At 36.6% G+C, this 26,758-nt stretch overlaps 1 non-coding gene and 1 pseudogene across 1 annotated transcript; both read left to right on the top strand.

Moving 5' to 3' along the window:
- Positions 1 to 12,212: 12,212 nt before the first annotated feature.
- LOC131942197 (U6 spliceosomal RNA) lies at positions 12,213 to 12,315 on the top strand. Its single transcript, XR_009386719.1, has one exon. It is a non-coding gene; the product is annotated as a U6 spliceosomal RNA (small nuclear RNA).
- A 213-nt stretch (positions 12,316 to 12,528) lies between these two features.
- LOC131942176 (cancer-related nucleoside-triphosphatase homolog) lies at positions 12,529 to 13,434 on the top strand (annotated as a pseudogene).
- Positions 13,435 to 26,758: the final 13,324 nt, after the last annotated feature.

Raw genomic sequence — 26,758 nt, 5'->3', positions numbered from 1 at the left:
GAATTTTAAAAATTACATCTTATAAATGATTAGACGAGGCCTAAGTGGTAGAGCGTTAGACTGCTAACCCAAAAGTCTCGTGTTCACACCCGGGTTCAAGTCAGTAGAACGCTCTGAGTCCACCCATCTCTGATGGGTACCTAACTCATATTAGGTAAAGTGCTGACCACACCTTCCCTTCATTTGCCTAGGTTCTAAAAACATGAATTCTACTTTATCGACACAATGGATCGATAGGTCTAAAGAAGATTCTTTACCTTTTACTTTTCTATAATAGTTTTATAAAAAAAACTAATTACAATTCCAGTATCGATTTCGTGTACATTTTCAGGCAGAAAAAAAAAACTTACTTAAATTTCTTTGTAGGATCTCATTTTTACATGTGAAAAAAAAAGTCAGAAAAAAGTACAATTGTTGATATAAATTAATCCGCGGGATGTCTATATAACCGCCATATGTTCTTCCGCGAAAAGTAAGTAGACTCTAGGACAGGTAGACAAAATATCAGGCGTGTCTATACAAAAACACGGAAACAATTCTGTTTATTTTGGTGTTTACGCTGCCGAGTTGCTTGTGTATTTCCTGTTTCCTGATGTGTGGTGAAACAGAAATGGGGATAGAATGGGGTTATATATATCAGGGTTCAATTCGGTTAGACGTACCCACACAGGCTGCATTATCCATTGATGTAACTTCTAGAAAATACGTAATGGAAGTTTAGTTATTCGCTAGTATAAGGATTTACAGCTAAATTGTTGTAATTTTTGTTGGTAATTATCGATGAGCTAATACTGCCGATTCGTATAGGGGATATTATATATATATATATATACTAGCCGTCCCGGCCAGGCCCTGCTCTGGCTTCTGTGAAAAACCTTTCTGTTAAAGACCATTACCTGTGTGTTTAGTAATCATCATAAACCCGGCATTGCACACCCAAACCACAACCAACCAAAACCAAAACAACAAAACGCAAACATAACGCTAACACAATTACAAATACAAACGAAAACAAAAACTTACAACAAACCAACCACAACCACAAACACCAATACGAACACAAAGAAAAAAGCAAACGAAAACAAACCAAATCCAAACACAAAACCAACCACAAACACAAACCCAAAGAAAAAAACAAACGAAAAAACAAACGAAAACAAACCAAATACAAACGCAAAACCAACCACAAACCCAAAGAAAAAAAAACACAAAAGAAAAAACAAACGAAAACAAACCAAATCCAAACGCAAAACCAACCTCAAACACAAATACAAACACAAACCCAATGAAAATAAAACACAAACGAAAACGAAAAAAGAAAGAACAAAAACGAACCAAATCAAAACGCAACCACTAACGCAAACCCAACCTAAACACAAAGAAAACACTAACGCGAATATAAACGCAAAGTGCTCACGGGGCTGAATCGCCTACTTCAACTTAATAAACGACTATAGTACCCCAACTTATTCATAGTCTTTTGCACTCACTTTAATGAACGTAGGCGCGAAACCGAACACGGGAGGCCCGGGACCCCAAATAGCACCCTGTCTGGGCGCCAGAGGACGCACCATGACGTCACCGCCTGATTGAACTTAGTAAACGACTATAGTACATAAATTATTCATAGTCTTTGGAACTCACGCGAACGTATATACCATAGCGTACACCTGAAGGCCCGGGGCGCCAAATAGCACCCTGTCGGGGTGCCGGAGGACGCCCGGATTTGATTCACTTAAAGACTATAGTAACCTTTCTTACCCATAGTCTATCGCACTGTTAAAAACAAAACTATGCAGCATAGCGCTCACATGATAGCCCAGGGTGCCAAATCGAACCGTGCAAGGGCGCCGGCGGACGCGCCTGTTTCAATTAAGTGAACAAAAATGATAATACTCCAAGCTTATCCGTAAATGGAAAGAAATAAACATATAGGATTTGTAGGACCTGGCTTATTAAATGTTATTGATTTAAAAAAAAAATATTGAACAGTATGTTCAGTGTATAGAATAAATAAAAGGCAGTGTTAAAAATACCTAACGACATTGCACGTAATCAATCCCCGCTAATTGTGTAATTATTTTTTTTTTTCTTAACACCAAAAACAAAGTAATAAAATGTTAATTCTCTCTTCTTAAGGATTTATTTTTCATTAAAGGGAAGTAACTTTGCAGTCAATACATTTCCGACACAATTTTAGAAATTTTATAAACGTCGATACACTTTTTAAAAATTTTATGTCGCGTTCATAATTGAAAATTATTCTTCTAAGTAAATAGAATGAAAATTGTTTTTAAAGACTTTCAATGGTAATTTTTCGACTCGTAAATTTAGACTTTGAGCACGATAAAAAATCTAACACTTAAATCCGTAGAAGTGTCAACGACAAACTTTTGTTTTGCCACACGTTACAGAACTGAGCTTTATATATTAGACTAGCCCAGGGGTCGGCAACCTTTTGAGACGAAAGAGCCAAAAGTTACAATTTACGACATTACCAGGTTTTTAAAGAGCCACTAACATTTTTATGTCAATGTTATATTTGTTTAGTATATATATAATCCTAAACAAATATCATACTATATATATATATATATAAATATATATATATATATATATATATATATATATATATATATATATATATATATATATATATATATATAAATATATATATATATATATATAATCCTAAACAAATATCATAATATATATATAATTTAAAATAAATAGCTTTGAATATATGAGATAATCTCATTTGAATTTGTGTTGAGAGGATCTACTATGTAAGTTAGAGTACTTGCATTTGTTTTGAATAGTTCGAATCTCTCAGTGAAAACACCCTTCATTTTGTTTATATTAATGCTGAAGTGATTGAATCGGTTTCATAACGATATTTTTTTTTCAGATTTTTCGTAATGAAGTAATTCACCGCTCATCATGTATTCAACAAACATATTTTTTTTCGAAACAAACAACCTTTTCAAGCAAGACATAGGCTGGGTTTTCCTTTCAGTTTTACACTTAGCTGGTTTAGTTTCTTTGTGAAGTTGAATATTTCAATTCGGAATGGACAATGTAATAGGAAGTACACTGAGATAGGGGGTAGCTATTAATATTCTAATAGAATGGTGAATGTTTATTGTTTATAACTATTGTTATGTCGTTTATTACAGAGTGTTGCAGACTAATATTTTTATGAGTTTTGGAAATAAAGTAAAATAAGTATTAATATTTGTGCATGGAGCTGAAGAGCCGCAACTTGACATCAAAAGAGCCGCATGCGGCTCGCGAGCCGCAGGTTGCCGACCCCTGGACTAGCCGTCCCGGCCAGGCCCTGCTCTGGCTTCTGTGAAAAACCTTTCTGTTAAAGACCATTACCTGTGTGTTTAGTAATCATCATAAACCCGGCATTGCACACCCAAACCAAAACCAAAACAACAAAACGCAAACATAACGCTCACACAATTACAAATACAAACGAAAACAAAAACCTAACAACTAACCCAACCACAACCACAAACACCAATACGAACACAAAGAAAAAAACAAACTAAAAAACAAACGAAAACAAACCAAATCCAAATGCAAAACCAACCACAAACCCAAAGAAAAAAACACAAACGAAAAAACAAACGAAAACAAACCAAATACAAACGCAAAACCAACCACAAACACAAATACAAACACAAACGCAAAGAAGATAAAACACAAACGAAAACGAAAAAAGAAAGAACAAAAACGAACCAAATCAAAACGCAACCACTAACGAAAACCCAACCTAAACACAAAGAAAACACTAACGCGAACATAAACGCACAGTGCTCAGAGTCTAGCCCGGGGCGGAATCGCCTGTTTCAGCTTAATAAACGACTATAGTACCCCAACTTATTCATAGTCTTTTGCACTCACTTTAATGAACGTAGGCGCGAAACCGAACACGGGAGGCCCGGGACCCCAAATAGCACCCTGTCTGGGCGCCAGAGGACGCACCATGACGTCACCGCCTGATTGAACTTAGTAAACGACTATAGTACATAAATTATTCATAGTCTTTGGAACTCACGCGAACGTATATACCATAGCGTACACCGGAAGGCCCGGGGCGCCAAATAGCACCCTGTCGGGGTGCCGGAGGACGCCCGGATTTGATTCACTTAAAGACTATAGTAACCTTTCTTACCCATAGTCTATCGCACTGTTAAAAACAAAACTATGCAGCATAGCGCTCACATGATAGCCCAGGGTGCCAAATCGAACCGTGCAAGGGCGCCGGCGGACGCGCCTGTTTCAATTAAGTGAACAAAAATGATAATACTCCAAGCTTATCCGTAAATGGAAAGAAATAAACATATAGGATTTGTAGGACCTGGCTTATTAAATGTTATTGATTTAAAAAAAAAATATTGAACAGTATGTTCAGTGTATAGAATAAATAAAAGGCAGTGTTAAAAATACCTAACGACATTGCACGTAATCAATCCCCGCTAATTGTGTAATTATTTTTTTTTTTCTTAACACCAAAAACAAAGTAATAAAATGTTAATTCTCTCTTCTTAAGGATTTATTTTTCATTAAAGGGAAGTAACTTTGCAGTCAATACATTTCCGACACAATTTTAGAAATTTTATAAACGTCGATACACTTTTTAAAAATTTTATGTCGCGTTCATAATTGAAAATTATTCTTCTAAGTAAATAGAATGAAAATTGTTTTTAAAGACTTTCAATGGTAATTTTTCGACTCGTAAATTTAGACTTTGAGCACGATAAAAAATCTAACACTTAAATCCGTAGAAGTGTCAACGACAAACTTTTGTTTTGCCACACGTTACAGAACTGAGCTTTATATATTAGACTAGCCCAGGGGTCGGCAACCTTTTGAGACGAAAGAGCCAAAAGTTACAATTTACGACATTACCAGGTTTTTAAAGAGCCACTAACATTTTTATGTCAATGTTATATTTGTTTAGTATATATATAATCCTAAACAAATATCATACTATATATATATATATATAAATATATATATATATATATATATATATATATATATATATATATATATATATATATATATATATATAAATATATATATATATATATATAATCCTAAACAAATATCATAATATATATATAATTTAAAATAAATAGCTTTGAATATATGAGATAATCTCATTTGAATTTGTGTTGAGAGGATCTACTATGTAAGTTAGAGTACTTGCATTTGTTTTGAATAGTTCAAATCTCTCAGTGAAAACACCCTTCATTTTGTTTATATTAATGCTGAAGTGATTGAATCGGTTTCATAACGATATTTTTTTTTCAGATTTTTCGTAATGAAGTAATTCACCGCTCATCATGTATTCAACAAACATATTTTTTTTCGAAACAAACAACCTTTTCAAGCAAGACATAGGCTGGGTTTTCCTTTCAGTTTTACACTTAGCTGGTTTAGTTTCTTTGTGAAGTTGAATATTTCAATTCGGAATGGACAATGTAATAGGAAGTACACTGAGATAGGGGGTAGCTATTAATATTCTAATAGAATGGTGAATGTTTATTGTTTATAACTATTGTTATGTCGTTTATTACAGAGTGTTGCAGACTAATATTTTTATGAGTTTTGGAAATAAAGTAAAATAAGTATTAATATTTGTGCATGGAGCTGAAGAGCCGCAACTTGACATCAAAAGAGCCGCATGCGGCTCGCGAGCCGCAGGTTGCCGACCCCTGGACTAGCCGTCCCGGCCAGGCCCTGCTCTGGCTTCTGTGAAAAACCTTTCTGTTAAAGACCATTACCTGTGTGTTTAGTAATCATCATAAACCCGGCATTGCACACCCAAACCAAAACCAAAACAACAAAACGCAAACATAACGCTCACACAATTACAAATACAAACGAAAACAAAAACCTAACAACTAACCCAACCACAACCACAAACACCAATACGAACACAAAGAAAAAAACAAACTAAAAAACAAACGAAAACAAACCAAATCCAAATGCAAAACCAACCACAAACCCAAAGAAAAAAACACAAACGAAAAAACAAACGAAAACAAACCAAATACAAACGCAAAACCAACCACAAACACAAATACAAACACAAACGCAAAGAAGATAAAACACAAACGAAAACGAAAAAAGAAAGAACAAAAACGAACCAAATCAAAACGCAACCACTAACGAAAACCCAACCTAAACACAAAGAAAACACTAACGCGAACATAAACGCACAGTGCTCAGAGTCTAGCCCGGGGCGGAATCGCCTGTTTCAGCTTAATAAACGACTATAGTACCCCAACTTATTCATAGTCTTTTGCACTCACTTTAATGAACGTAGGCGCGAAACCGAACACGGGAGGCCCGGGACCCCAAATAGCACCCTGTCTGGGCGCCAGAGGACGCACCATGACGTCACCGCCTGATTGAACTTAGTAAACGACTATAGTACATAAATTATTCATAGTCTTTGGAACTCACGCGAACGTATATACCATAGCGTACACCGGAAGGCCCGGGGCGCCAAATAGCACCCTGTCGGGGTGCCGGAGGACGCCCGGATTTGATTCACTTAAAGACTATAGTAACCTTTCTTACCCATAGTCTATCGCACTGTTAAAAACAAAACTATGCAGCATAGCGCTCACATGATAGCCCAGGGTGCCAAATCGAACCGTGCAAGGGCGCCGGCGGACGCGCCTGTTTCAATTAAGTGAACAAAAATGATAATACTCCAAGCTTATCCGTAAATGGAAAGAAATAAACATATAGGATTTGTAGGACCTGGCTTATTAAATGTTATTGATTTAAAAAAAAATATTGAACAGTATGTTCAGTGTATAGAATAAATAAAAGGCAGTGTTAAAAATACCTAACGACATTGCACGTAATCAATCCCCGCTAATTATGTAATTATTTTTTTTTTCTTAACACCAAAAACAAAGTAATAAAATGTAAAGTCTTTCTTCTTAAGAATTTTTTTTATTAAAGGGAAGTAACTGTGCAGTCAATACATTTCCGACACAATTTTAGAAATTTTATAAACGTCGATACACTTTTTAAAAATTTTATGTCGTGTTCATAATTGAAAATTATTCTTCTAAGTAAATAGAATGAAAATTGTTTTTAAAGACTTTCAATGGTAATTTTTTGACTCGTAAATTTAGACTATGAGTACGATAAAAAATCTAACACTTAAATCCATAGAAGTGTCAACGACAAACTTATTTTTTGCCACACGTTACAGAACTGAGCTTTATATATTAGATATATATATATATATATATATATATATATATATATATATATATATATATATATATATATATATATATATATATATATATATATATAGCATGTTTAGGTTTTTACAGAAATCTGATCTTGCTATAAAACGACGTCACAGAGTCCCGCTAAAATGCCGCAAAAATTAATCTGTTTGGTTTTTCGTTATTAAAACTTCCTTATCCCCCCCCCCCCCCCCCAACCAAACCCAACTTCGAGAGGCACATCCCTTCAAGTGCATGAAGTCACTCAAACACCATCTTTGATAGCGAGCTTTACTAAAACACCTCAGTGCCAAACCTATCCCAAACACTAACCAAAGCAATACTTTTGAATCCTTACACTAACCCATACCGGAAGTCATACCCTAAAGCTTATAGTATCTTATCCTCGACTTACAGTGTTGATGGCCAATCAATATCAACCGTTTTATTTCACCACCATCTCTAACTACAACAAAACTAATGTTCCACAATTTACCAAGATGTAAGCCCCTTTTGATGCTCGCACAGACGATAATCTTCAAACCACATTTTCACACCTGCGTTATCGCACTATCCAGCACCCAAACACGCTACAGCACCGCGGTTACAGGTGCGTCCGGGTTTTCCCGAACCAGGATGCCGATATGTTCCTACGACTTTATCACCCCCGCAGTCATGAAACGGAGCAGCCGGGAGATTGCGCCATTGTCTTGCTACTAAATATACGACCCGCGAAAATTATTGGGTACTTGTTCGTTTCGCGGTTCTACACTGGGACTATCTCGCACAGTATAAAAATATCTATTTAAAAAAAAAAAAGAAACAGGATATTTTTAGAGATTGTTTTTTCTATTAGTAAATGCATTATTTATAGGATCGACTCCCCCCCCCCCCAACCTATCCCCCCCCCCCCCACAACACAATACGCGCTCGAAAAATTGTAATATCTAGCAAATAAAGTAAGACCATCACATACCTAGCTACATCTTCATCAACCGCTTTAACACTATAGAATATCGTGGTGACAAATGCATTATAATGTCAGCTATTTTATGAGTCAATTTGTTAAAACACATTAAAAAATAGCTGACGTTTTGCTAAATTAAAAAAAAAAACAAAAAACAAAAAAAAACCTCAACCCCAATGTTGTACCTTATAAAGCTACGGCATTCCCTATGCGCTATAGCATTATATTACAAAATGATTCACCAATCAGAGGCGTAGCGACCCTCCCCGGCAACCGGGGACAAACTTTCAATTTGGCGCCCCCCCCCCATATATTTTTAATATTTATATTGCAAAACTGCAGCTGAAATGAGCTTTTAATGTTTTTTCAACCTATTTTGGCGCCCCCTCCTAGGGTTGGCGCCCGGGGACATATGTACCATCACCCTCGCTACGCCTCTGCTGGGGTTATACAGTATGAGCAAGACCCCCCCCCCCCTCCAACATCCAACTTACTTAAATAGCCAGTCTATTTTTCACTAAGGATCGAATCACACTCAACCAATCACAAGCCTTCAAGTACAAGAGGGAGATAACCACGAAACTATTTGTTTGTTTCTACAGGAAAAACTAAAAAAGCGCAGCAATTAAAAATAACTTAGTATGCGGGCGAGTGTGGGAAAACTACATAGATAAAATCTTCCCGGATGGAGTGGTTGGGGGGGGGGGGTTGGTTGAGGTTGTACCAGCTATTGACAGCCCGGTGGTGAGGCTTAGGTGCAGAGCCATTACTAAAAAGTTACCGCTGTTTGAGTTGTAGGCACGGCTGTGGTTGTTTACTGGCTGCAAGTGTTGTGTGAGGGTTAGCTAAGTTAAACGGTTGACAAAGTTAAACATTCGGCAAAGTTAAATGGTTAGCAAAATTAACGGTTCACAAAATTAAACGGTTAGCAAAGTTAAATGGTTTGCAAAATTAAATGATAGCAAAGTCAAATGTTAGCAAAGTAAAAAGGTTAGCAAAGTCGAGCTGTTTATAAAGTTAAACGGTTAGAAAAATAAAACTGCGAACTATCACACACTCAGACTCGACCTGGATAGTGCCACATGACACGCCACGTGACAACCTTTTATTCCATAACACAACACACACACACACACACACACATCTATGGCAGGTTGGAGTGTGTGTGTGTGGGGGGGTGTAGACGTCCAGGATCCGAACTCCAGACTATCGGAACAACAAACTAATGCTACCACTCGACTTAGCAATCAAAGCAAAAGAAAATAAACCGGGAGTGATCTCCCCTAAATTTTCACGAATATTCTGACATAAAACAACAGGGGATGGGAACTCGGGCTATAGAAATGATTTTAAATCAATTTTAAATACTTAAAGTTTTAAAAATAGAATAAAATCTCGTAGACAAAAGAAGTGCACACCAAGTGAACGCCAAATAAAAAGTGCACAATAGTGCGCAATATTATTAGTACTCTAAAAATTTACATCAGTTTTTTTAGAAATGGAAGTTGCGTAAATTACTACTTCCGGTCAACGGAAATTACTCAAAATTTAACAGAAGGTAGAGAATTAGATCTTTGACTTACATGTGAAATTTCATTTATCTATCTGAAATAGTACTCAAGTTATAGGGTTTTGAAAAATTCAAAGTAGAAAAAATACCACTTCCGTTTATCGGAAATTGCTCAAAAGTTGATACGGATCTACGATTTTGATAAAATACTTATATATAAAATTTCATCAACCTAGCTGTAACGTTACTCAAGTTATCGTGTTTACACACGGACAGACAGACACACAGACATACGGACAGAATTGTAAAGCCAAGTTTTTCAGACTGGATTATGCATAAAACCTCTTAATTTTGATAAATCTGGATTGATAATTTTTGCCCGATTAAAATAAGTCCTCTATACTCCGGATGTGATGAAGGACTGAGGAGTAAAACGGTGAAAACTGTCAAAATTTCATGTTATTTTTGTGCACGATTACAATACTTTCTCTATACTTCGTATATACGAGAAAGTAAAAATAGCATTTCACACCACGAAACATTTCACACAGTGACATATTTCACATAGTGAAACATTTTAAAAAGTTAAACATTAACAAAGTGAAAGACTCAACAAAGTAAAACACTTCACAAAAAGAAACTCTCACTAAAGTGAAACATTTATAACTGAAACGTTTAAAAAGTGAAACAGTTTAAAAAGTGAAACACTTAACAACGTGAAATATTTTAAAAAGTGAAACAGTTTAAAAAGTGAAACACTTAACAACGTGAAATATTTAAAAAAGTGAAACATTTTAAGACAACAAACACTCTACAACGTGAAACACTTCACAAAGACACAAAACTTCTCGCCTTCTGCCCTCTCCTGTTCGAGATACGATACAAACAAATCCTCTTGTCTTAACATTAGACCAACCCCCCCCCCCCCCAACACCCCCACCTCTTGTTTTTACCACCCACAGTAAACAAACACACCCAAACACACATCCATTTTTCCAACTAATTTTATTTACCTCTAAGACGAAACGCCGCATAAAATGACCTTCTAGCCACGGCATCGCAGACAGGACTTCAGAATTCTGTATACGGATTCCGTGAGAACAACATTACGGATTTACCTCGCTAGATCTTTCCGGAATGTTATAGAAGATTGGAGTATTCCGAACCCGGTATAAGATTCGTTCATGTTTGGGTGTGATTTCTAACAAAAGTGAAATAGGGATGATGTAAAGAGGGGGGGGGGGGGGGGGGGCTTTCAAATAATGATGAGTAGAACTCAGATGACGTATTTCGTTTCCTGGGTAAAATCACGTGACTGTATAAAAATTACCGGAATAATTTTAAATGATGCATGAGTTTTTACATTGTTCACACTGTGGCGAATCTTTTTTTTTTTTTTTTTTTTTTTTTTTTAAAATCATTTTGACTCACTTCTAATGCTGAGATTTTCAGGTTGATTAGTTTCCGATAACAACATAAGAATTTCTTCTTTCTTCTTCTTCTTCGTTCTTAATTTTAATGTTGAAAGGGATTCCCTCCATCACAAATTAAGTATTACGTTGACTCCGATTTAAGCCTGATTTTCTTTTTGGATTTGCTTCCATAGCCTTTGTCCAACCAAGAACAAACTACAAGGCAGCAGCTGTTTCATTTTGGAGTTTTCTCTCCTAGAAGAACCCGGGGGTTCGAACTCGAGACTTTTTAGAAGCAACCGACTCGACCACACCGATCCCTATAAGAATATCTGATTTTCAATCAAAGTTAGATATTAAATTATTTATTGAAAGATTTCTATATCTAATAGCATAATAATAACGTACCAGCACACACACACACACGAACGATCAGCTAGTCCTAGATGAAACAGGCGAGCTGTTGTTCGCGAATATTCAACGCCTGACAGCCCAACCCAGACGATAATTAGGGGCAGAGAATTGTCTTTTAGAGTTATTACCCCTACTGATCGGTATATAAAGCAAATATTTTGAGTCGCATGGGGAGTCGTCTTCCTAATTAAAAACAAACGGAATTCTACTTTGACATTTGTGTATAACAATTAATTATCTCCCTTATGTCTTTTTTAAAACTACCAAGGGAGGTAGTCTAGAAATAAATTCCCAAAGTACATTCTTAAATAAAACATTTAAGCAATAAAATATAGTTTTATTTATTTACTTGTTTCAATAAATTTTATTTATTGTTATGTTTTTAACATAAAATTAAATTGTTTTCTTTTTTGACAAAATTGATTTTAACAATAGATACAAACAAAAACATACTAGCTATATTTTATACTTTTTAAAACAAGATCCTATTTTTAAATTATTTAATTACTGTGATTTCATCTATATCTTTTGCTTCTTTGGTGTTCAAAATAATGTTAAAAAATTTGATACTTGTTTTAATTTCAAATAAAAGTATTAAAAAAAAATAAAAAAAAAATAAAAATAAAAACAAACAAAAACAAACGCAGTACATACAATAAAATTGGAACGATACAGAGGAGATTAGCATGGCCCTCGCGCAGAGATGACACGCAGAATCGTGAAGCGTTTCCAAATTAAAAAAAAAGAATAAGAAAATAAACACAGGACTAGAATTATTTGGCCTATTCTTTTTTAATATCATGTTTATGGCTTAATACGAAAGCAACAAAAAAAAAAAAAAAAAAAAAAAAACGGGAAGATAAAACAATTTTTGATTTCAGGCTCTCATCGAATAGGAAAAACAAGTTAGATTAAAAAGATTGTTGAAGCCTTAAAGACAAAACAAATACGATGTTCAGGATTTTTACTGAATAAATTCGCTCTGGTGGACATAGAATAGGATTTGATGCTGTAACTAATGTAACCTTTATAACAAGCGCTCAGCATTGCCTCGCAATAGCAATGGCGCTGACAGTCAGTGGCGTAGCGAAGTCGGGTGTCACCCGGTGCGGCACTTAATGGTGTCACCCCCCAGAGGCGTAGCGACCCTTCCCGGGGACAAACTTTCAAACTTTCGATTTGCACCCCCCTCAAGTTTTCGATTTGCACCCCCCCCCCCTCAAGTTTTCGATTTGCAGCCCCCCCCCCTCAAACGTTCGATTTGCACCCCAACCCCTCAAGTTTTTTTTCTCTATATATTTTGCTATTGTTTGCCTTGGTGTCACCCCCTAAATGGTGCCACACGGTGCGGTCCGCACCCCCCCCCCTCTACGCCTCTGCTGACAGTACAACTGGTCGCACACGAGAATACAAAGTTGGCCTGTACACAGCAAACTTGCCCTCATTTGAACAAACAGCTTTGATAACTCTGCAACCTACAGCCAAAGATCAACACAGTACGTTTCTTTACATTGTTGATGAAGTTGACAAGATGGAGTTGTTCAGCCAGAGATGTGTGCAGGCTGTTCAAAAACTGATGTCAGTACCTAATGTAATAGGGCTGGTAAGTAGGTCACTAAACTGTTCTACGGCTCAATAAAGACTGCATGAGCCATAGAACTGGTTGGTGACCTACTTACCAGCCCTATTATGATAGCAACAGTTCCCGTTGCTCGGGGTAAAACAATTGCTTTAGTTGAAGAATTAAAAAAGAAACCCGATTCTCAGTTATTTGAGGTAACTCACAAAAATAGAGATGGGATATTAACTGAAGTTATGACTGCAATAGAGGTTTCTTTGTCACCATTAAACAATTGAAAATTAAAAAAAAAGATTAAAACCAAAACACACGAGCTTAATTTTCTATTTTTCAAAACGAAATACATTTTTACAACATACAATGTTATTTAACGATTTTAATACAACTTTTTTTTAATACAAATTGCTTATTCTTTCTTTTTAAGTACTTGGAAAAAAGCATAAAAAACGGTTTAGTAACAAGCTTTTATTAATAATGTATTAAAAAGGAGAAAATAAATAATTTTCTATAAATATATAATAATGAAGTAGAATTTAAATAACTAAAACTAAGAGCGTGTATCACTTCTTAAATTCTAATTACACGCTCAAGTAATAAGACTTATTTTATTCCCATGAGATACCATCATTCAACATTGATTTTCATGTTTTTAGACCAGTGCATTGCATTTTAAATATAAAATAGATACAAATGTGATGATTGTATTGTTACACAGCTTCTAATGGCAATGGTCAGACGTTAACCAAATTTAAATTCCATGTATACACTTAACAAAAAACAAGCAGTGCCTTCACTCTGTTTATCCTTTAAGTAGTCTGGAGGCAGTTGGTTGAAACTGAGATCAAATCCATACATAGATTATTGAGAAATTTCGATAACTTCTGATTTTTCATTCTCATTCAGTGTTCCTTCAAGACTTTTTTTCTCCGGGGGTGCAGTTGAAATTTTCAAGGGGGAGGGGGGGGGGGGGGAGAAAGGGGAGGGGGCAGACTGTCAAAAGTATATATTTCCTATATAAATTCCATTTCATTCAGGGGATGCCTGGAAGAAACTCTGATCTCATTTGATGTTAAATCAAGGCTCGAGTTCGAATCCAGGAGTAAGTTAGAGAACGTCCCAGAGTCCACCCAACTCTGATGGGTACCTCACACTTTAAGGAAAGTAAAGGCGGCTGTGCTGACCACACTATTCCTTCATGTGTTGAAAACACAGAAACAGATTAACTCTACCTCACTTGGCCCATGGACCGTCTGGTTTGAAAAGGGAACTTTTAAAGATAAATTTAAGGACGACCTTAACTAGCTTGGGACGAGGGAGAGACGTGTTTAAAGATCTGATGAGCGAATGATTCAATTTCTTTTTACACTAGTTTACAATGTGGCTATTAGATGTTACACATTGGCTCAGTGTTACAGTATTTTTTTTACTTTACTTTAGCTTTAAACTGGGCCTTAATTTGCTTTACTTAATACTTTTGCTCTAGTTTATAGCTTGAATTAACTTTATACGATGTCTAGTCTTTGGGCTTATCTTTACTTAAAACTTTCCTTAGCTTCAAACTGTTCTTCATATTTATAGGTTTTTAATAATTATATATATATATATATATATATATATATATATATATATATATATATATATATATATATATATATATATATATATATATATATATATATAGGCCTATATATATATAATTGTTAACTGTGTTTCTACTTTTGGTTCTTATTTATATTTTTGTTTTTGTCTAAATTAAATACACAAACCTCTACTAGATCTATGTATTTTGGCCCTGTTTTAACTAGACTTTAAAATTAATTTTTTTCCCCATCGACTTCAATCTAAGTACCTTGCGGTTTTACCTCACTTTTAACACTTCAGCAGTAACCTCCCAACCGCTTAAACCTTCAAACTGACCAGCTAATGACTGGGGTGGGAAATCCGAACTGACCTCGACCAACTAACGGCTAGAATCAACATTGTCCCCCCTCCCCCACCCACACCCCCGTGGTCCAGCCAAGCCTTCCCCCCACTTGAAGGATGATACCAAACCAACAAACGACCACTCCCCCTTGGCCTTATGGCATTATTAGCATTTACGAAGACAAAACGCCTGGCTTTTCTTTGCCATTCACCATCTTCAGGTTTCGGGGATGTCTTCGGCGTTGGTTTTTTTTTTTGACTAATCAAATACCCGCGTTAGGCTCGGAGAGTGTTTTACAAGACTTTGTGCGCATAGCTCGTGCGAGACCTTGATGTTTGGCGAATTCCGAGGGGTGAGGGAGGGGTGGGGGGGGGAGTGGGAGAGTTATAAAATTAAATATGGGTCAACTTCAGTGTTGGTGAAATTTGGTAAAAACAATTTGGCAGAATTACACGGATATGACGGTGTAGGGAGTGGGGGGGGGGGGGGGGGGGGAGGGGGGGGGGGGAGTGAACGGAAAAAAGTCACAGGAAAAAAAACACACAGAAAAAGTCAGTTTTCGCTAGGAAAAAAAGTCACAGAAAAAAGTCACAATGGAACAATTTTATCGGAAAAAAGTCACAGAAATAAACTGACAGAAAAAGAGTCAAAATTTTTTTTCCAGAAATATTTTGATTAATTTGTTGAAAATAATAACATTTTGTATGTTCATTGTTGTGGGGGGGGGGGGGGGGGGGAGGAGGAGGGGATGGCAATAAAAGTAGTATTACTAGTAACAACACATTTTAAAAATCCTTTCGCAGATTTGTGTTTAAACATTTTAAACATAAAGCTTATAGGTCACTACAATTCAAGAGTTGTATACGCGAGTTTAGTAAAATCCTCAATCGTGTTCCAGGTGTTTTCAGGTTTTTTTTATTTCAAAAGCAGTAAAAATGAAATACCTGATGGTCAATAAGCCAGGTGAAGTAGAGTTCACCACTTTCCGCGACCTCGACATATAAATTGACAGTGTGGTCAGTTCTATACAAAGTCGTCATAATTTTCCTAAACGTAAATTAGGTACCAATCAAAGCTGGATGGACTCAGTGACGAACAACAGAATCGAGCTTAGATTCGGGCTACGTTGTTTCATTTCCGTATATTATTTTTCTGCTGGAGAGGCAAGAACTTAATCATTAAACAATAATTAAAGAGACACTCATAAACGCTAATGTAATTTTTTTTTCACCATTGCATTTTAATAAATATAAAGCTATTGATCACTTGGCTGTTTAAAATTTAGAAAGAAGTTAGAAACGACAGAAGTTTCAAAGAAGGCATTTTAAAACATTTTTTCAAGATAGAGTATTTAGTTTTTTTTTTTGGGGGGGGGGGGGGTGGGTATAGGAATGGGGGGGGGGGGTCTGGTAAGACATGAGAGCTAAACAACCTGTGAAGTCTCGTCAAGCGTGAAAAGGTCGCGAGGGTCACCAAGGACGTGTGTGTCCAGCCGGACACTCGTGGACACACCAAATGGATAAGGTGTCTTAGCAAAACGCTTCACGTACATGGGTGTGATCCCCGGGACAGGTACAGGCCCGGGGGATGAGGGATTGGAAATCTGCAGGTGTTAAAGGTTGTTTGAGGGATCACGTGCGGGCAGTGTTTCATCCAGACCCCTGGGATTTGGAAAGGGGGGGGGGAATTAGCGGCTAAGGAAGGGGGTGGAGGTAAAGCATCGACTGCATTAGCGATGTCGTTGGTCACTTTAAGAAGGCCTCTCAAAATGTGCTGCCTCAGCGCCCTTAGACTTCCACCTCCCTCCCTTTCTCTCTCTCTCTCTCTCTCTCTCCCTCTCTCTCTCTCTCTCTCTCTATATATATATATATATGTATATATATATATATATGTACATATATGTACATATAATATATATATATATATATATATATATATATATATATATATATATATATATATATATATATATATATATATACATAAACAACACACACATATATAAATAAATAAAAATTATATATATATATATATATATATATATATATATATATATATATATATATATATATATATATATATATATATATATATATATATATATATATATATATATATATATATATATTAATGTCTGTCTGTCTGTTTCTCTAAAAAGCAATGAAACACAAGAAAGTGAGTGATCTACCAACAGTTGTATCTACCCATAACCCGACTCCACTCAATAGTACTTAGTATCTTGTCCCTCCCCCGCCCCCACATCACCTATCTCTGTAAAATATCTGCCAGTAACGGAACCGTGCCAGGGGCCGACGGTCTCAGATGAGAAAAACACAATTAGCCTGATGCGATGGTTTGTCTTGATAAGACCGTCTTGTTTCTTATTTATACGTGTCGCTACAGCACTTTGTGTGTGAGTGTGTGTGTTATTTTACTTTTGTGGGAGGCGTGGAGGGACGGGGGGATGAAAGGTGAGCACTGTTTGACCTGACGTTTGTTGGGTGTTTAAAAAAAATTACACTTAAAAAAAAAACTCGACTGAGTTTGGAAAACCGTGAAGTGGTTTTACATTTGTCGGAATTCCTTGTTGTTTCCTATTGTTCCCTTTTCGTAATGACAAGTAGTTTGTGTTGTTCCTTTTAAAAAAATACCCGTAGTGAAGTAAGCCGAAAAATAATTAATTATTAACCGATAATATTTTTAAAAAAAAGTAAGTTAAAATACTTGAACTTACGAAATAAACAAACTGAAGAGTCGGGCTACAACTGGTTAGGAGGATCTGTATTCTACCATTAAGCTCTAAGCGGAACAAGTTCACAAAGGTTTTGTTGAATGGCTCCAAAGTCTAACAGACCTAAGTTGAGAAGAGCCAGATATTTTAGTATAGAGTGCAACAAATCCGAAACCAACATCAACATTCACATGCCCAACGAGCTATCCCTTGATAACTAAACACTGACCACCTGTCTACTAAGTAGTGAGTTCGAATCCAGTTGTTTCCGAAGTATTTATCATGTGATCTCATCAGTTTGAAATATTTTAAAACAAAATCTCTTAAGTGTTTAAAGTATTCAAGTCACATCTTTGTGAAAATCAAACACGCAATTATGACTTTGTCTTGTATACAAATATTAATGCTGAAGTATTTATTTAAGTGCCTCTTCCAAACAAGATAATATAATGAAAACGAATAATTTTTATAGCCAAGTTGAATTTCTTAAGTAATTTATCTCAAAATGTTTATTTTGGGACTTAAATACTTTTAGACCTAGGTTTTTTTAATTAAAACTAAATAAACTTACAAAATTATCTAATTAGATTTTCTTTTCGCTATTTTCCCCACATCAGCAGGTGTAGAAAAAGTATGGATAAACGCTACAAAAAAAAAAGGCCGTAGACACCAGGCTTAAGTCAGCCCCGTGAAATTCTTCCATCCGTTTTGACAAGTGACCCCCAAATGGTCACCGCCAGTTGACAGGTGTAGACAAATGCTGCCGTCACTCTGTGGGGAGGAGATGAATTGGTCTGACCCTCGGCTGGTCCCCGGCCCATGAGGGATCGGACAATGTGCCGGCCGGACAGTGAAAAATGGCCAGAGTACGAGATAGTTTGGGGACAGTAGCCAAATATTAGATGATCTGTTTTTAGAGATTGTACTAGTTTAGGGATAGTAGCCAAATATTAGATGATCTGCTTTTAGAGATTGTACTAGTTTAGGGATGGTATTCAAATATTAGATGCTGTTTTTAGAGATCGTACTAGTTTAGGGATGGTATTCAAATATTAGATGCTGTTTTTAGAGATCGTACTAGTTTAGGGATAGTATCCAAATATTAGATCATCTGTTTTTAGAGATCGTACTAGTTTAGGGATAGTATCCAAATATTAGGTTATCTGTTTTTAGATATCGTACTAGTTTAGGGATAGTATCCAAATATTAGATTATCTGTTTTTAGAGATTGTACTAGTTTAGGGATAGTATCCAATTATTAGATGATCTGCTTTTACAGATTGAACTAGTTTAGGGATAGTATCCGATTATTAGATTATCTGTTTTTAGAGATCGTTAGTTTAGGGATAGTATCCAAATATTAGATTATCTGTTTTTAGATATCGTACTAGTTTAGGGATAGTATCCAAATATTAGATGATCTGTTTTTAGATATCGTACTAGTTTAGGGATAGTATCCAAAATATTAGATGCTGTTTTTAGATATCGTACTAGTTTAGGGATAGTATCCAAATATTAGATTATCTGTTTTTAGAGATTTTTTATTTTTTTTAATTTTTTTTAAAAATTTTTTTTTGATTTTTTTTTTTTTTTTTTTTGATTTATTTATTTTTTTGATTTTTTATTTTTTTATTTATTTTTGTTTTTGTTTGTTTTTAGAGATTGTACTAGTTTAGTGATAGTATCCAAATAGTAGATGATCTGATTTTAGATATCGTACTAGTTAAGGGATAGTATTCCAAATATTAGATGGTCTGTTTTTAGAGATCTTATTATTATACAGATGGTTATTTCTACAAAATATTTTTTTCTTCCTTTTCCCCAGGTTTTCAGTTTCTCCAACATTTATTAATATTCAAAATTTAAATAGAGTAAATAATTACCTCCCTTACCACAAATCACAGTAAAGAATTAATTTACAGAATGAAGTCCCTTGCTACCAATTAATACTACTAGCAATAACCACCATCAAGCCCCCACCCCCCACCCTAAGCTTTAGGCAAAACTAAACATGACCGCTAAACATTCCCATATCTTGTAAACAAAGTTGTCTATCAGCACGTAAACATGACGGCTTCTAGGTGTGTGACTAAATACACGGTTTAGGCGATACTGCGATAATTTTTTTTTCTTTCGGCAAGATCGGTAGAGGTTTTTTTGTTTTTGATTGCATCGGATCAAATGCACCTATTGACTATCATATGTTTACACACAAATCGAAATGAAAGACTTGTATGGAACTTATATATGGAATCTGTATAGAACACACTTATTCTGCATTAGATAATATTTTTTTTTACATTTTAGATTATGTTTAACCTAAACATAAAGATTTAATTGATCTGGCAACCATCCATAAAATGACTGTTCTCTACTTTTCTAACTCTTAATAAAATGACCTTACTCAACTTTTCTAACTCTCAATAAAATGACCTCACTCTAATTTTAAGGGAACGAAGTGGTCTAGCGGTTGAGAACTAGACTGCTAACCCGTAGGTCTCGAGTTCGAATCCGGTTAAAGTCATTAGACCGTCCCTGCAGCTCTGATGACCACACTATCTCTTTATATGTCGAGGTCACACAAACAAGTAAATTCAACTTCACTTTCCATAAAGACCACCAGGTTTGAAAGGGAACTTTACTTACTCTAATTTTAAAATGACCTTACTCTACTTTTCCAACCTTCAATAAAATGTCCTCACTCTACTATTAAAATGACATTACTCTACTGTTACTCTTTCTTTTCCAACCTTCACAAGTGACCAACCTAACCATTTTGCACCTGTCACTTACATGACCTAACTACCTGTCATTAAAATGACCTAACCCCATGTCCTTAAAATAACCTAACTAACTTTTCCAAGTGTCCACACATGACCTAACTCTTGTGTCAAACATTGTCCACACTGTCACCCAACTCTAACACCCAACTGTCCGCACAATGACCTCTCTCTACCCCCCCCCCCCACCTGCCCGACCACCCTGCACATATCTCCCTGCTCTATTTACCTGCCAATCCACAGGCACGTTAAGTAGTTCTACCACATCTACTTTTTTTCTTCCTAAAACTAAAATCTACTAACCAAACCACCATTAAACCACTGATTGTTTTAAATCTCCACGACACGAACCGCAGATGTCACCCACTCCCACTCTTTATACACCCCCCCCCCCTTTTTCTAATCACAAACGTCAAACCAGTTCATGACTTCAACTTAAAAAAAAAATCGTGACTTTTTTTTTAAAATACGAAAACAAAAGTGTCCGCTCTGTACCAGTATGTAAATCAAGCACTTCCTCCTCAGGTTTCGTATCTTGACCTCGTGTCGCCGACCTCTCGAGGTACCGTCCCTATTGAGTTGAGCTCGTTCCTTTTCCCGTTCCAGTATTTGCACGATTCTTGACCCATCCCCCCGCGGCATCGACTGCTGCTTTATTTTGTCTAGTACCTACAGGTGAGGCAGACCTCAGGTGAGGTAGAACTCAGGTGAGACAGATCTGTCCCTCTTAAACTGGTTCTACGGTTCTCACTTTATTAATCTCTCATAATCCCTCATAATTCAATGATCTATCAATAATGTTATCTAAGCCCGCTTCTGTTTTCTTTTCCATTTCAATATATATATATATATATATATATATATATATATATATATATATATATATATATATATATATATGTGTGTGTGTGTGTATAAAATGTCTATATGCGTATATGTATTATACATATACATTCAAAATTCATATGCATATACACCAGTGGCGTAGCGGGGTCGGGTTTCACCCGGTGCGGCACTTAATGGTGTCACCCCCCCCCCCCCGAGGCGTAGCAACCCTTCCCGGGGACAAACTTTCAAATTTTCGATTTGCACCACCCCCTCAAGTTTTTCTCTATATATTTTTACTATTTTTTGCCTTGGTGTCACCCGGTGCGGTCCGCAACCCCCCCCCCCCACCCCCTCGCTACGCCTCTGATATACACACAAGTATATAACATATAAACAGATGTATGTATATATATATACAAAACTAAATTAATATATATACATATATATTATAAATTATATATACCCCCTGCTCGTGTATCTTGACTATAATAGTCGATGAATCATTTTTACAACTCAAATTCCTTCAACATAAGCGCCTTTAATCCAACCCTCAAATCCAAATCCGAACAACTTAACCCCTCCCCATTGTCACCTTCTGGATCCCATTCCAGGCCTCCTCCGTCTAAAGAAGACAGCTCTTGGCTACCATTGAGCACACCACTGTCAATACAGCTGAAACAATCCCAACCTTTTTGTATGCTATTCATCATTGAATTCCAATGTAAATTGATAGGTAAAAAATGTGACAGCCGAAGCTATTTTCGTTGATGAACTTTATTTTTGGACAACTGCTGGAGAGCGCAGTGAAGTTAAAATAGGTTTGGTACTGAGGGGGGGGGGGGGGTGTCTAAGTCTAACACTTACAATTCTTCGATTTTCAAGGTCTAATGCTAAATATTTTGTTCGTTTAATTAAGAAGGTCTAATCTTAAACTTAAAATCATTCAACTTTTTAGGGCCTAAATCTAAAACTTAAAATCATTCAACTTTTTAGGGCCTAAATCTAAAACTTAAAATCATTCAACTTTTTAGGGCCTAAATCTAAAACTTAAAATCATTCAACTTTTTAGGGCCTAAATCTAAAACTTAAAATCATTCAACTTTTTAGGGCCTAAATCTAAAACTTAAAATCATTCAACTTTTTAGGGCCTAAATCTAAAACTTAAAATCATTCAACTTTTTAGGGCCTAAATCTAAAACTTAAAATCATTCAACTTTTAGGGCCCAAGTCTAACACTTTAAATCCTTCAAATTTTAGGGCCCAAGTCTAACACTTTAAATCATTCAACTTTTAGGGCCCAAGTCTAACACTTTAAATCCTTCAACTTTTAGGGCCCAAGTCTAACACTTTAAATCATTCAACTTTTAGGGCCCAAGTCTAACACTTTAAATCCTTCAACTTTCAGGGCCCAAGTCTAACACTTTAAATCATTCAACTTTTAGGGCCCAAGTCTAACACTTTAAATCCTTCAACTTTTAGGGCCCAAGTATAACACTTATAATCCTTCAACTTTTATGGCCCAAGTCTAACACTTATAATCCTTCAAATTTTAGGGCCCAAGTCTAACACTTATAATCCTTCAACTTTTAGGGCCCAAGTCTAACACTTATGATCCTTCAACTTTTAGGGCCCAAGTCTAACACTTATAATCCTTCAACTTTTAGGGCTCAAGTCTAACACTTATAATCCTTCAAATTTTAGGGCCCAAGTCTAACACTTATAATCCTTCAAATTTTAGGGCCCAAGTCTAACACTTATAATCCTTCAACTTTTAGGGCCCAAGTCTAACACTTATAATCCTTCAACTTTTAGGGCCCAAGTCTAACACTTATAATCCTTCAACTTTTAGGGCCCAAGTCTAACACTTATAATCCTTCAACTTTTAGGGCCCAAGTCTAACACTTATAATCCTTCAACTTTTAGGGCCCAAGTCTAACACTTATGATCCTTCAAATTTTAGGGCCCAAGTCTAACACTTATAATCCTTCAACTTTTAGGGCTCAAGTCTAACACTTATAATCCTTCAACTTTTAGGGCCCAAGTCTAACACTTATAATCCTTCAAATTTTAGGGCCCAAGTCTAACACTTATAATCCTTCAACTTTTAGGGCTCAAGTCTAACACTTATAATCCTTCAACTTTTAGGGCTCAAGTCTAACACTTATAATCCTTCAACTTTTAGGGCCCAAGTCTAACACTTATAATCCTTCAACTTTTAGGGCCCAAGTCTAACACTTATAATCCTTCAACTTTTAGGGCCCAAGTCTAACACTTATAATCCTTTATAATCCTTCAACTTTCGACATGAGTACTCTTGTAATCTGACATTTGAATAATGTAATCTACACCTTCTCAGGGTAAATACTTTTCTTAACTTGTTTAACAGTAAAGTGTTTTTAAATCCCTTAAAGTAAACTAAGCCATAATAATAGTTTTTGCACTGGTGCTCATGAAAGACATCGATTTATTTTAGCGAATTTTTGAACCCATCCCTCGTTGTCACACATCACAACAAAATAATCACTACAGATTATTGTATTCTTGCATGTACATCTTCTTTATACCCAATCAGATAATTGTATTCTTACATTTACAGTTGAACATTCTCTTTTACATTTATAGCCGACCATTCTCTTCCAGAAACTTCTTTATTACTAATCAGATAATTATATTCTTACATTTACATCTTCTTTATACCCAATCACATAATTGTATTCTTACATTTACAGTCGAACATTCTCTTTTTCATTTATAGCCGACCATTCTCTTCCAGAAACTTCTTTATTACTAATCAGATAATTGTATTCATACGTTTATAGCCGAGCATTCTCTTCTGAAACTTCTTATTTTTCAATCAGATAATTGTATTCTTGCATTTACAAACGACCATTTTTTCTAGAAGATTCTTTCTTTCCAGCCACCAAACGGCTGAGATCCGGTCCCACTGCTGTGACAGATGTCATGCCAAATGTCAGCTGACATGTCCCCATCTGGACCGACCGGTCTTATCTCATCTGAGGCTTCTCATCCTACAAGAACATCCCTCGTACTGCAAGGCGCAACCACCGAATCGTTTTAGTGCGCATGTTTAGTGCGCATGTTTAGTGCGCACGATTAGGTGCTCGCGGCGTGCTGATTAGAGGTTGGAGAGTATGATAGAGCTTCCTAACACCCCCCCCCCCCACCGTATTTAGTCACGTGCTAGCTCGTGGTCATTAATGTCTTAGACATCCCCAACGTTCTAGAGTGTTCTTTTTCATGTTGTAATCAGGCGCTGTATAACCCCAAGATTAGGATATCAAGATACCTTGAAGTCGTAAAGGCTGTTTTGATTAATGATATATAGTATGAAGAAAAAACAATAAAATTTTTATAATCTTTATTAAAAAAAAAACTTTTAGCATGCCACTGTCACACTACAAATCGCCGATAGCATCCGTTATCATGTTGCAACCTCCATTTAGTATGCCACTAACACTTTGTAGTATGCCACTAACACTTTGTAGTATGCCACTAACACTTTGTAGTATGCCACTAACACGTTGTAGTATGCCACTAACACTTTGTAGTATGCCACTAACACTTTGTAGTATGCCACTAACACTTTGTAGTATGCCACTAACACTTTGTAGTATGCCACTAACACTTTGTAGTATGCCACTAACAATTTGTAGTATGGCGCTAACACTTTGTAGTATGGCGCTAACAATCGTCAGTATGCCTCTAACATCCATTAACGAGCTGCTGATGTCGTTTAGCTTGCCGCTACTACTCAGAAGCATCTGTCCTGTAATGTAAGTGACAAACTGTCAGCTATCAAGTCTAGCATGGCGGGACTGACACCTGACTTAGCCTGGGCTGTTGGACAAGGTTCTCGGTACCAACAGTAGAGGCTACATTGTTGACCAGCTACCTACTGGACCAGCTACCTACTGAACCAGCTACCTACTGGACACTCTACCTACTGGACCAGCTAGACCAGCTACCTACTGGACCAGCTACCTACTGGACCAGCTACCTACTGGACCAGCTACCTACTGGACCAGCTACCTACTGGACACTCTACCTACTGGACCAGCTACCTACTGAACCAGCTACCTACTGGACACTCTACCTACTGGACCAGCTAGACCAGCTACCTACTGGACCAGCTACCTACTGGACCAGCTACCTACTGGACCAGCTACCTACTGGACACTCTACCTACTGGACCAGCTAGACCAGCTACCTAATGGACCAGCTACCTACTGGACCAGCTACCTACTGGACCAGCTACCTACTGGACCAGCTACCTACTGGACCAGCTAGACCAGCTGCCTACTGGACCAGCTACCTACTGGACACTCTACCTACTGGACCAGCTAGACCAGCTACCTACTGGACCAGCTACCTACTGGATCAGCTAGACCAGCTACCTACTGGACCAGCTACCTACTGGACCAGCTACCTACTGGACCAGCTAGACCAGCTACCTACTGGACCAGCTAGACCAGCTACCTACTGGACCAGCTACCTACTGGACCAGCTAGACCAGCTACCTACTGGACCAGCTAGACCAGCTACCTACTGGACCAGCTACCTACTGGACCAGCTACCTACTGGACCAGCTAGACCAGCTACCTACTGGACCAGCTAGACCAGCTACCTACTGGACCAGCTAGACCAGCTACCTACTGGACCAGCTACCTACTGGACCAGCTAGACCAGCTACCTACTGGACCAGCTACCTACTGGACCAGCTAGACCAGCTACCTACTGGACCAGCTACCTACTGGACCGGCTTGTGTAAATATATTGGATTAAAGCCATTTTTCTTGAAAATGTACTGGACATTTTTCTTTATATATCTACTCGATTAAAGCCATTTTTCTTGAATCTTTTTACTTTCTCGTATATACGAAGTATAGAGAAAGTATTGTAATCGTGCACAAAAATCACTTGAAATTTTAACAATTTTCACCGTATTACACCTCAGTCCTTCATCACATCCGAAGTATAGAGGACTTATTTTAATCGGGCAAAAATTATCAATCCAGATTTATCAAAATTAAGAGGTTTTATGTGTAATCCAGTCTGAAAAACTGGGCTTTGCAATTCTGTCCGTATGTCTGTGTGTCTGTGTGTGTGTCCGTGTGTAAACACGATTACTTGAGTACCGTTATAGCTAGGTTGATGAAATTTCATATATAAGTATTTTATCAAAATCGTAGATCCGTATCAACTTTTGAGCGATTTCCGATAACCGGAAGTGGTACTTTTCCTACTTTGAATTTTTCAAAAGCCTATAACTTGAGTACTATTTCAGATAGATAAATGAAATTTCACATGTAAGTAAAAGA

The sequence above is a fragment of the Physella acuta genome, unplaced genomic scaffold, assembly GCF_028476545.2.
Source record: "Physella acuta isolate Inbredline_101_S28 unplaced genomic scaffold, ASM2847654v3 ptg000393l, whole genome shotgun sequence".
Taxonomy (NCBI): domain Eukaryota; kingdom Metazoa; phylum Mollusca; class Gastropoda; family Physidae; genus Physella; species Physella acuta.
This window is presented reverse-complemented; position numbering and strand designations above follow the sequence as displayed.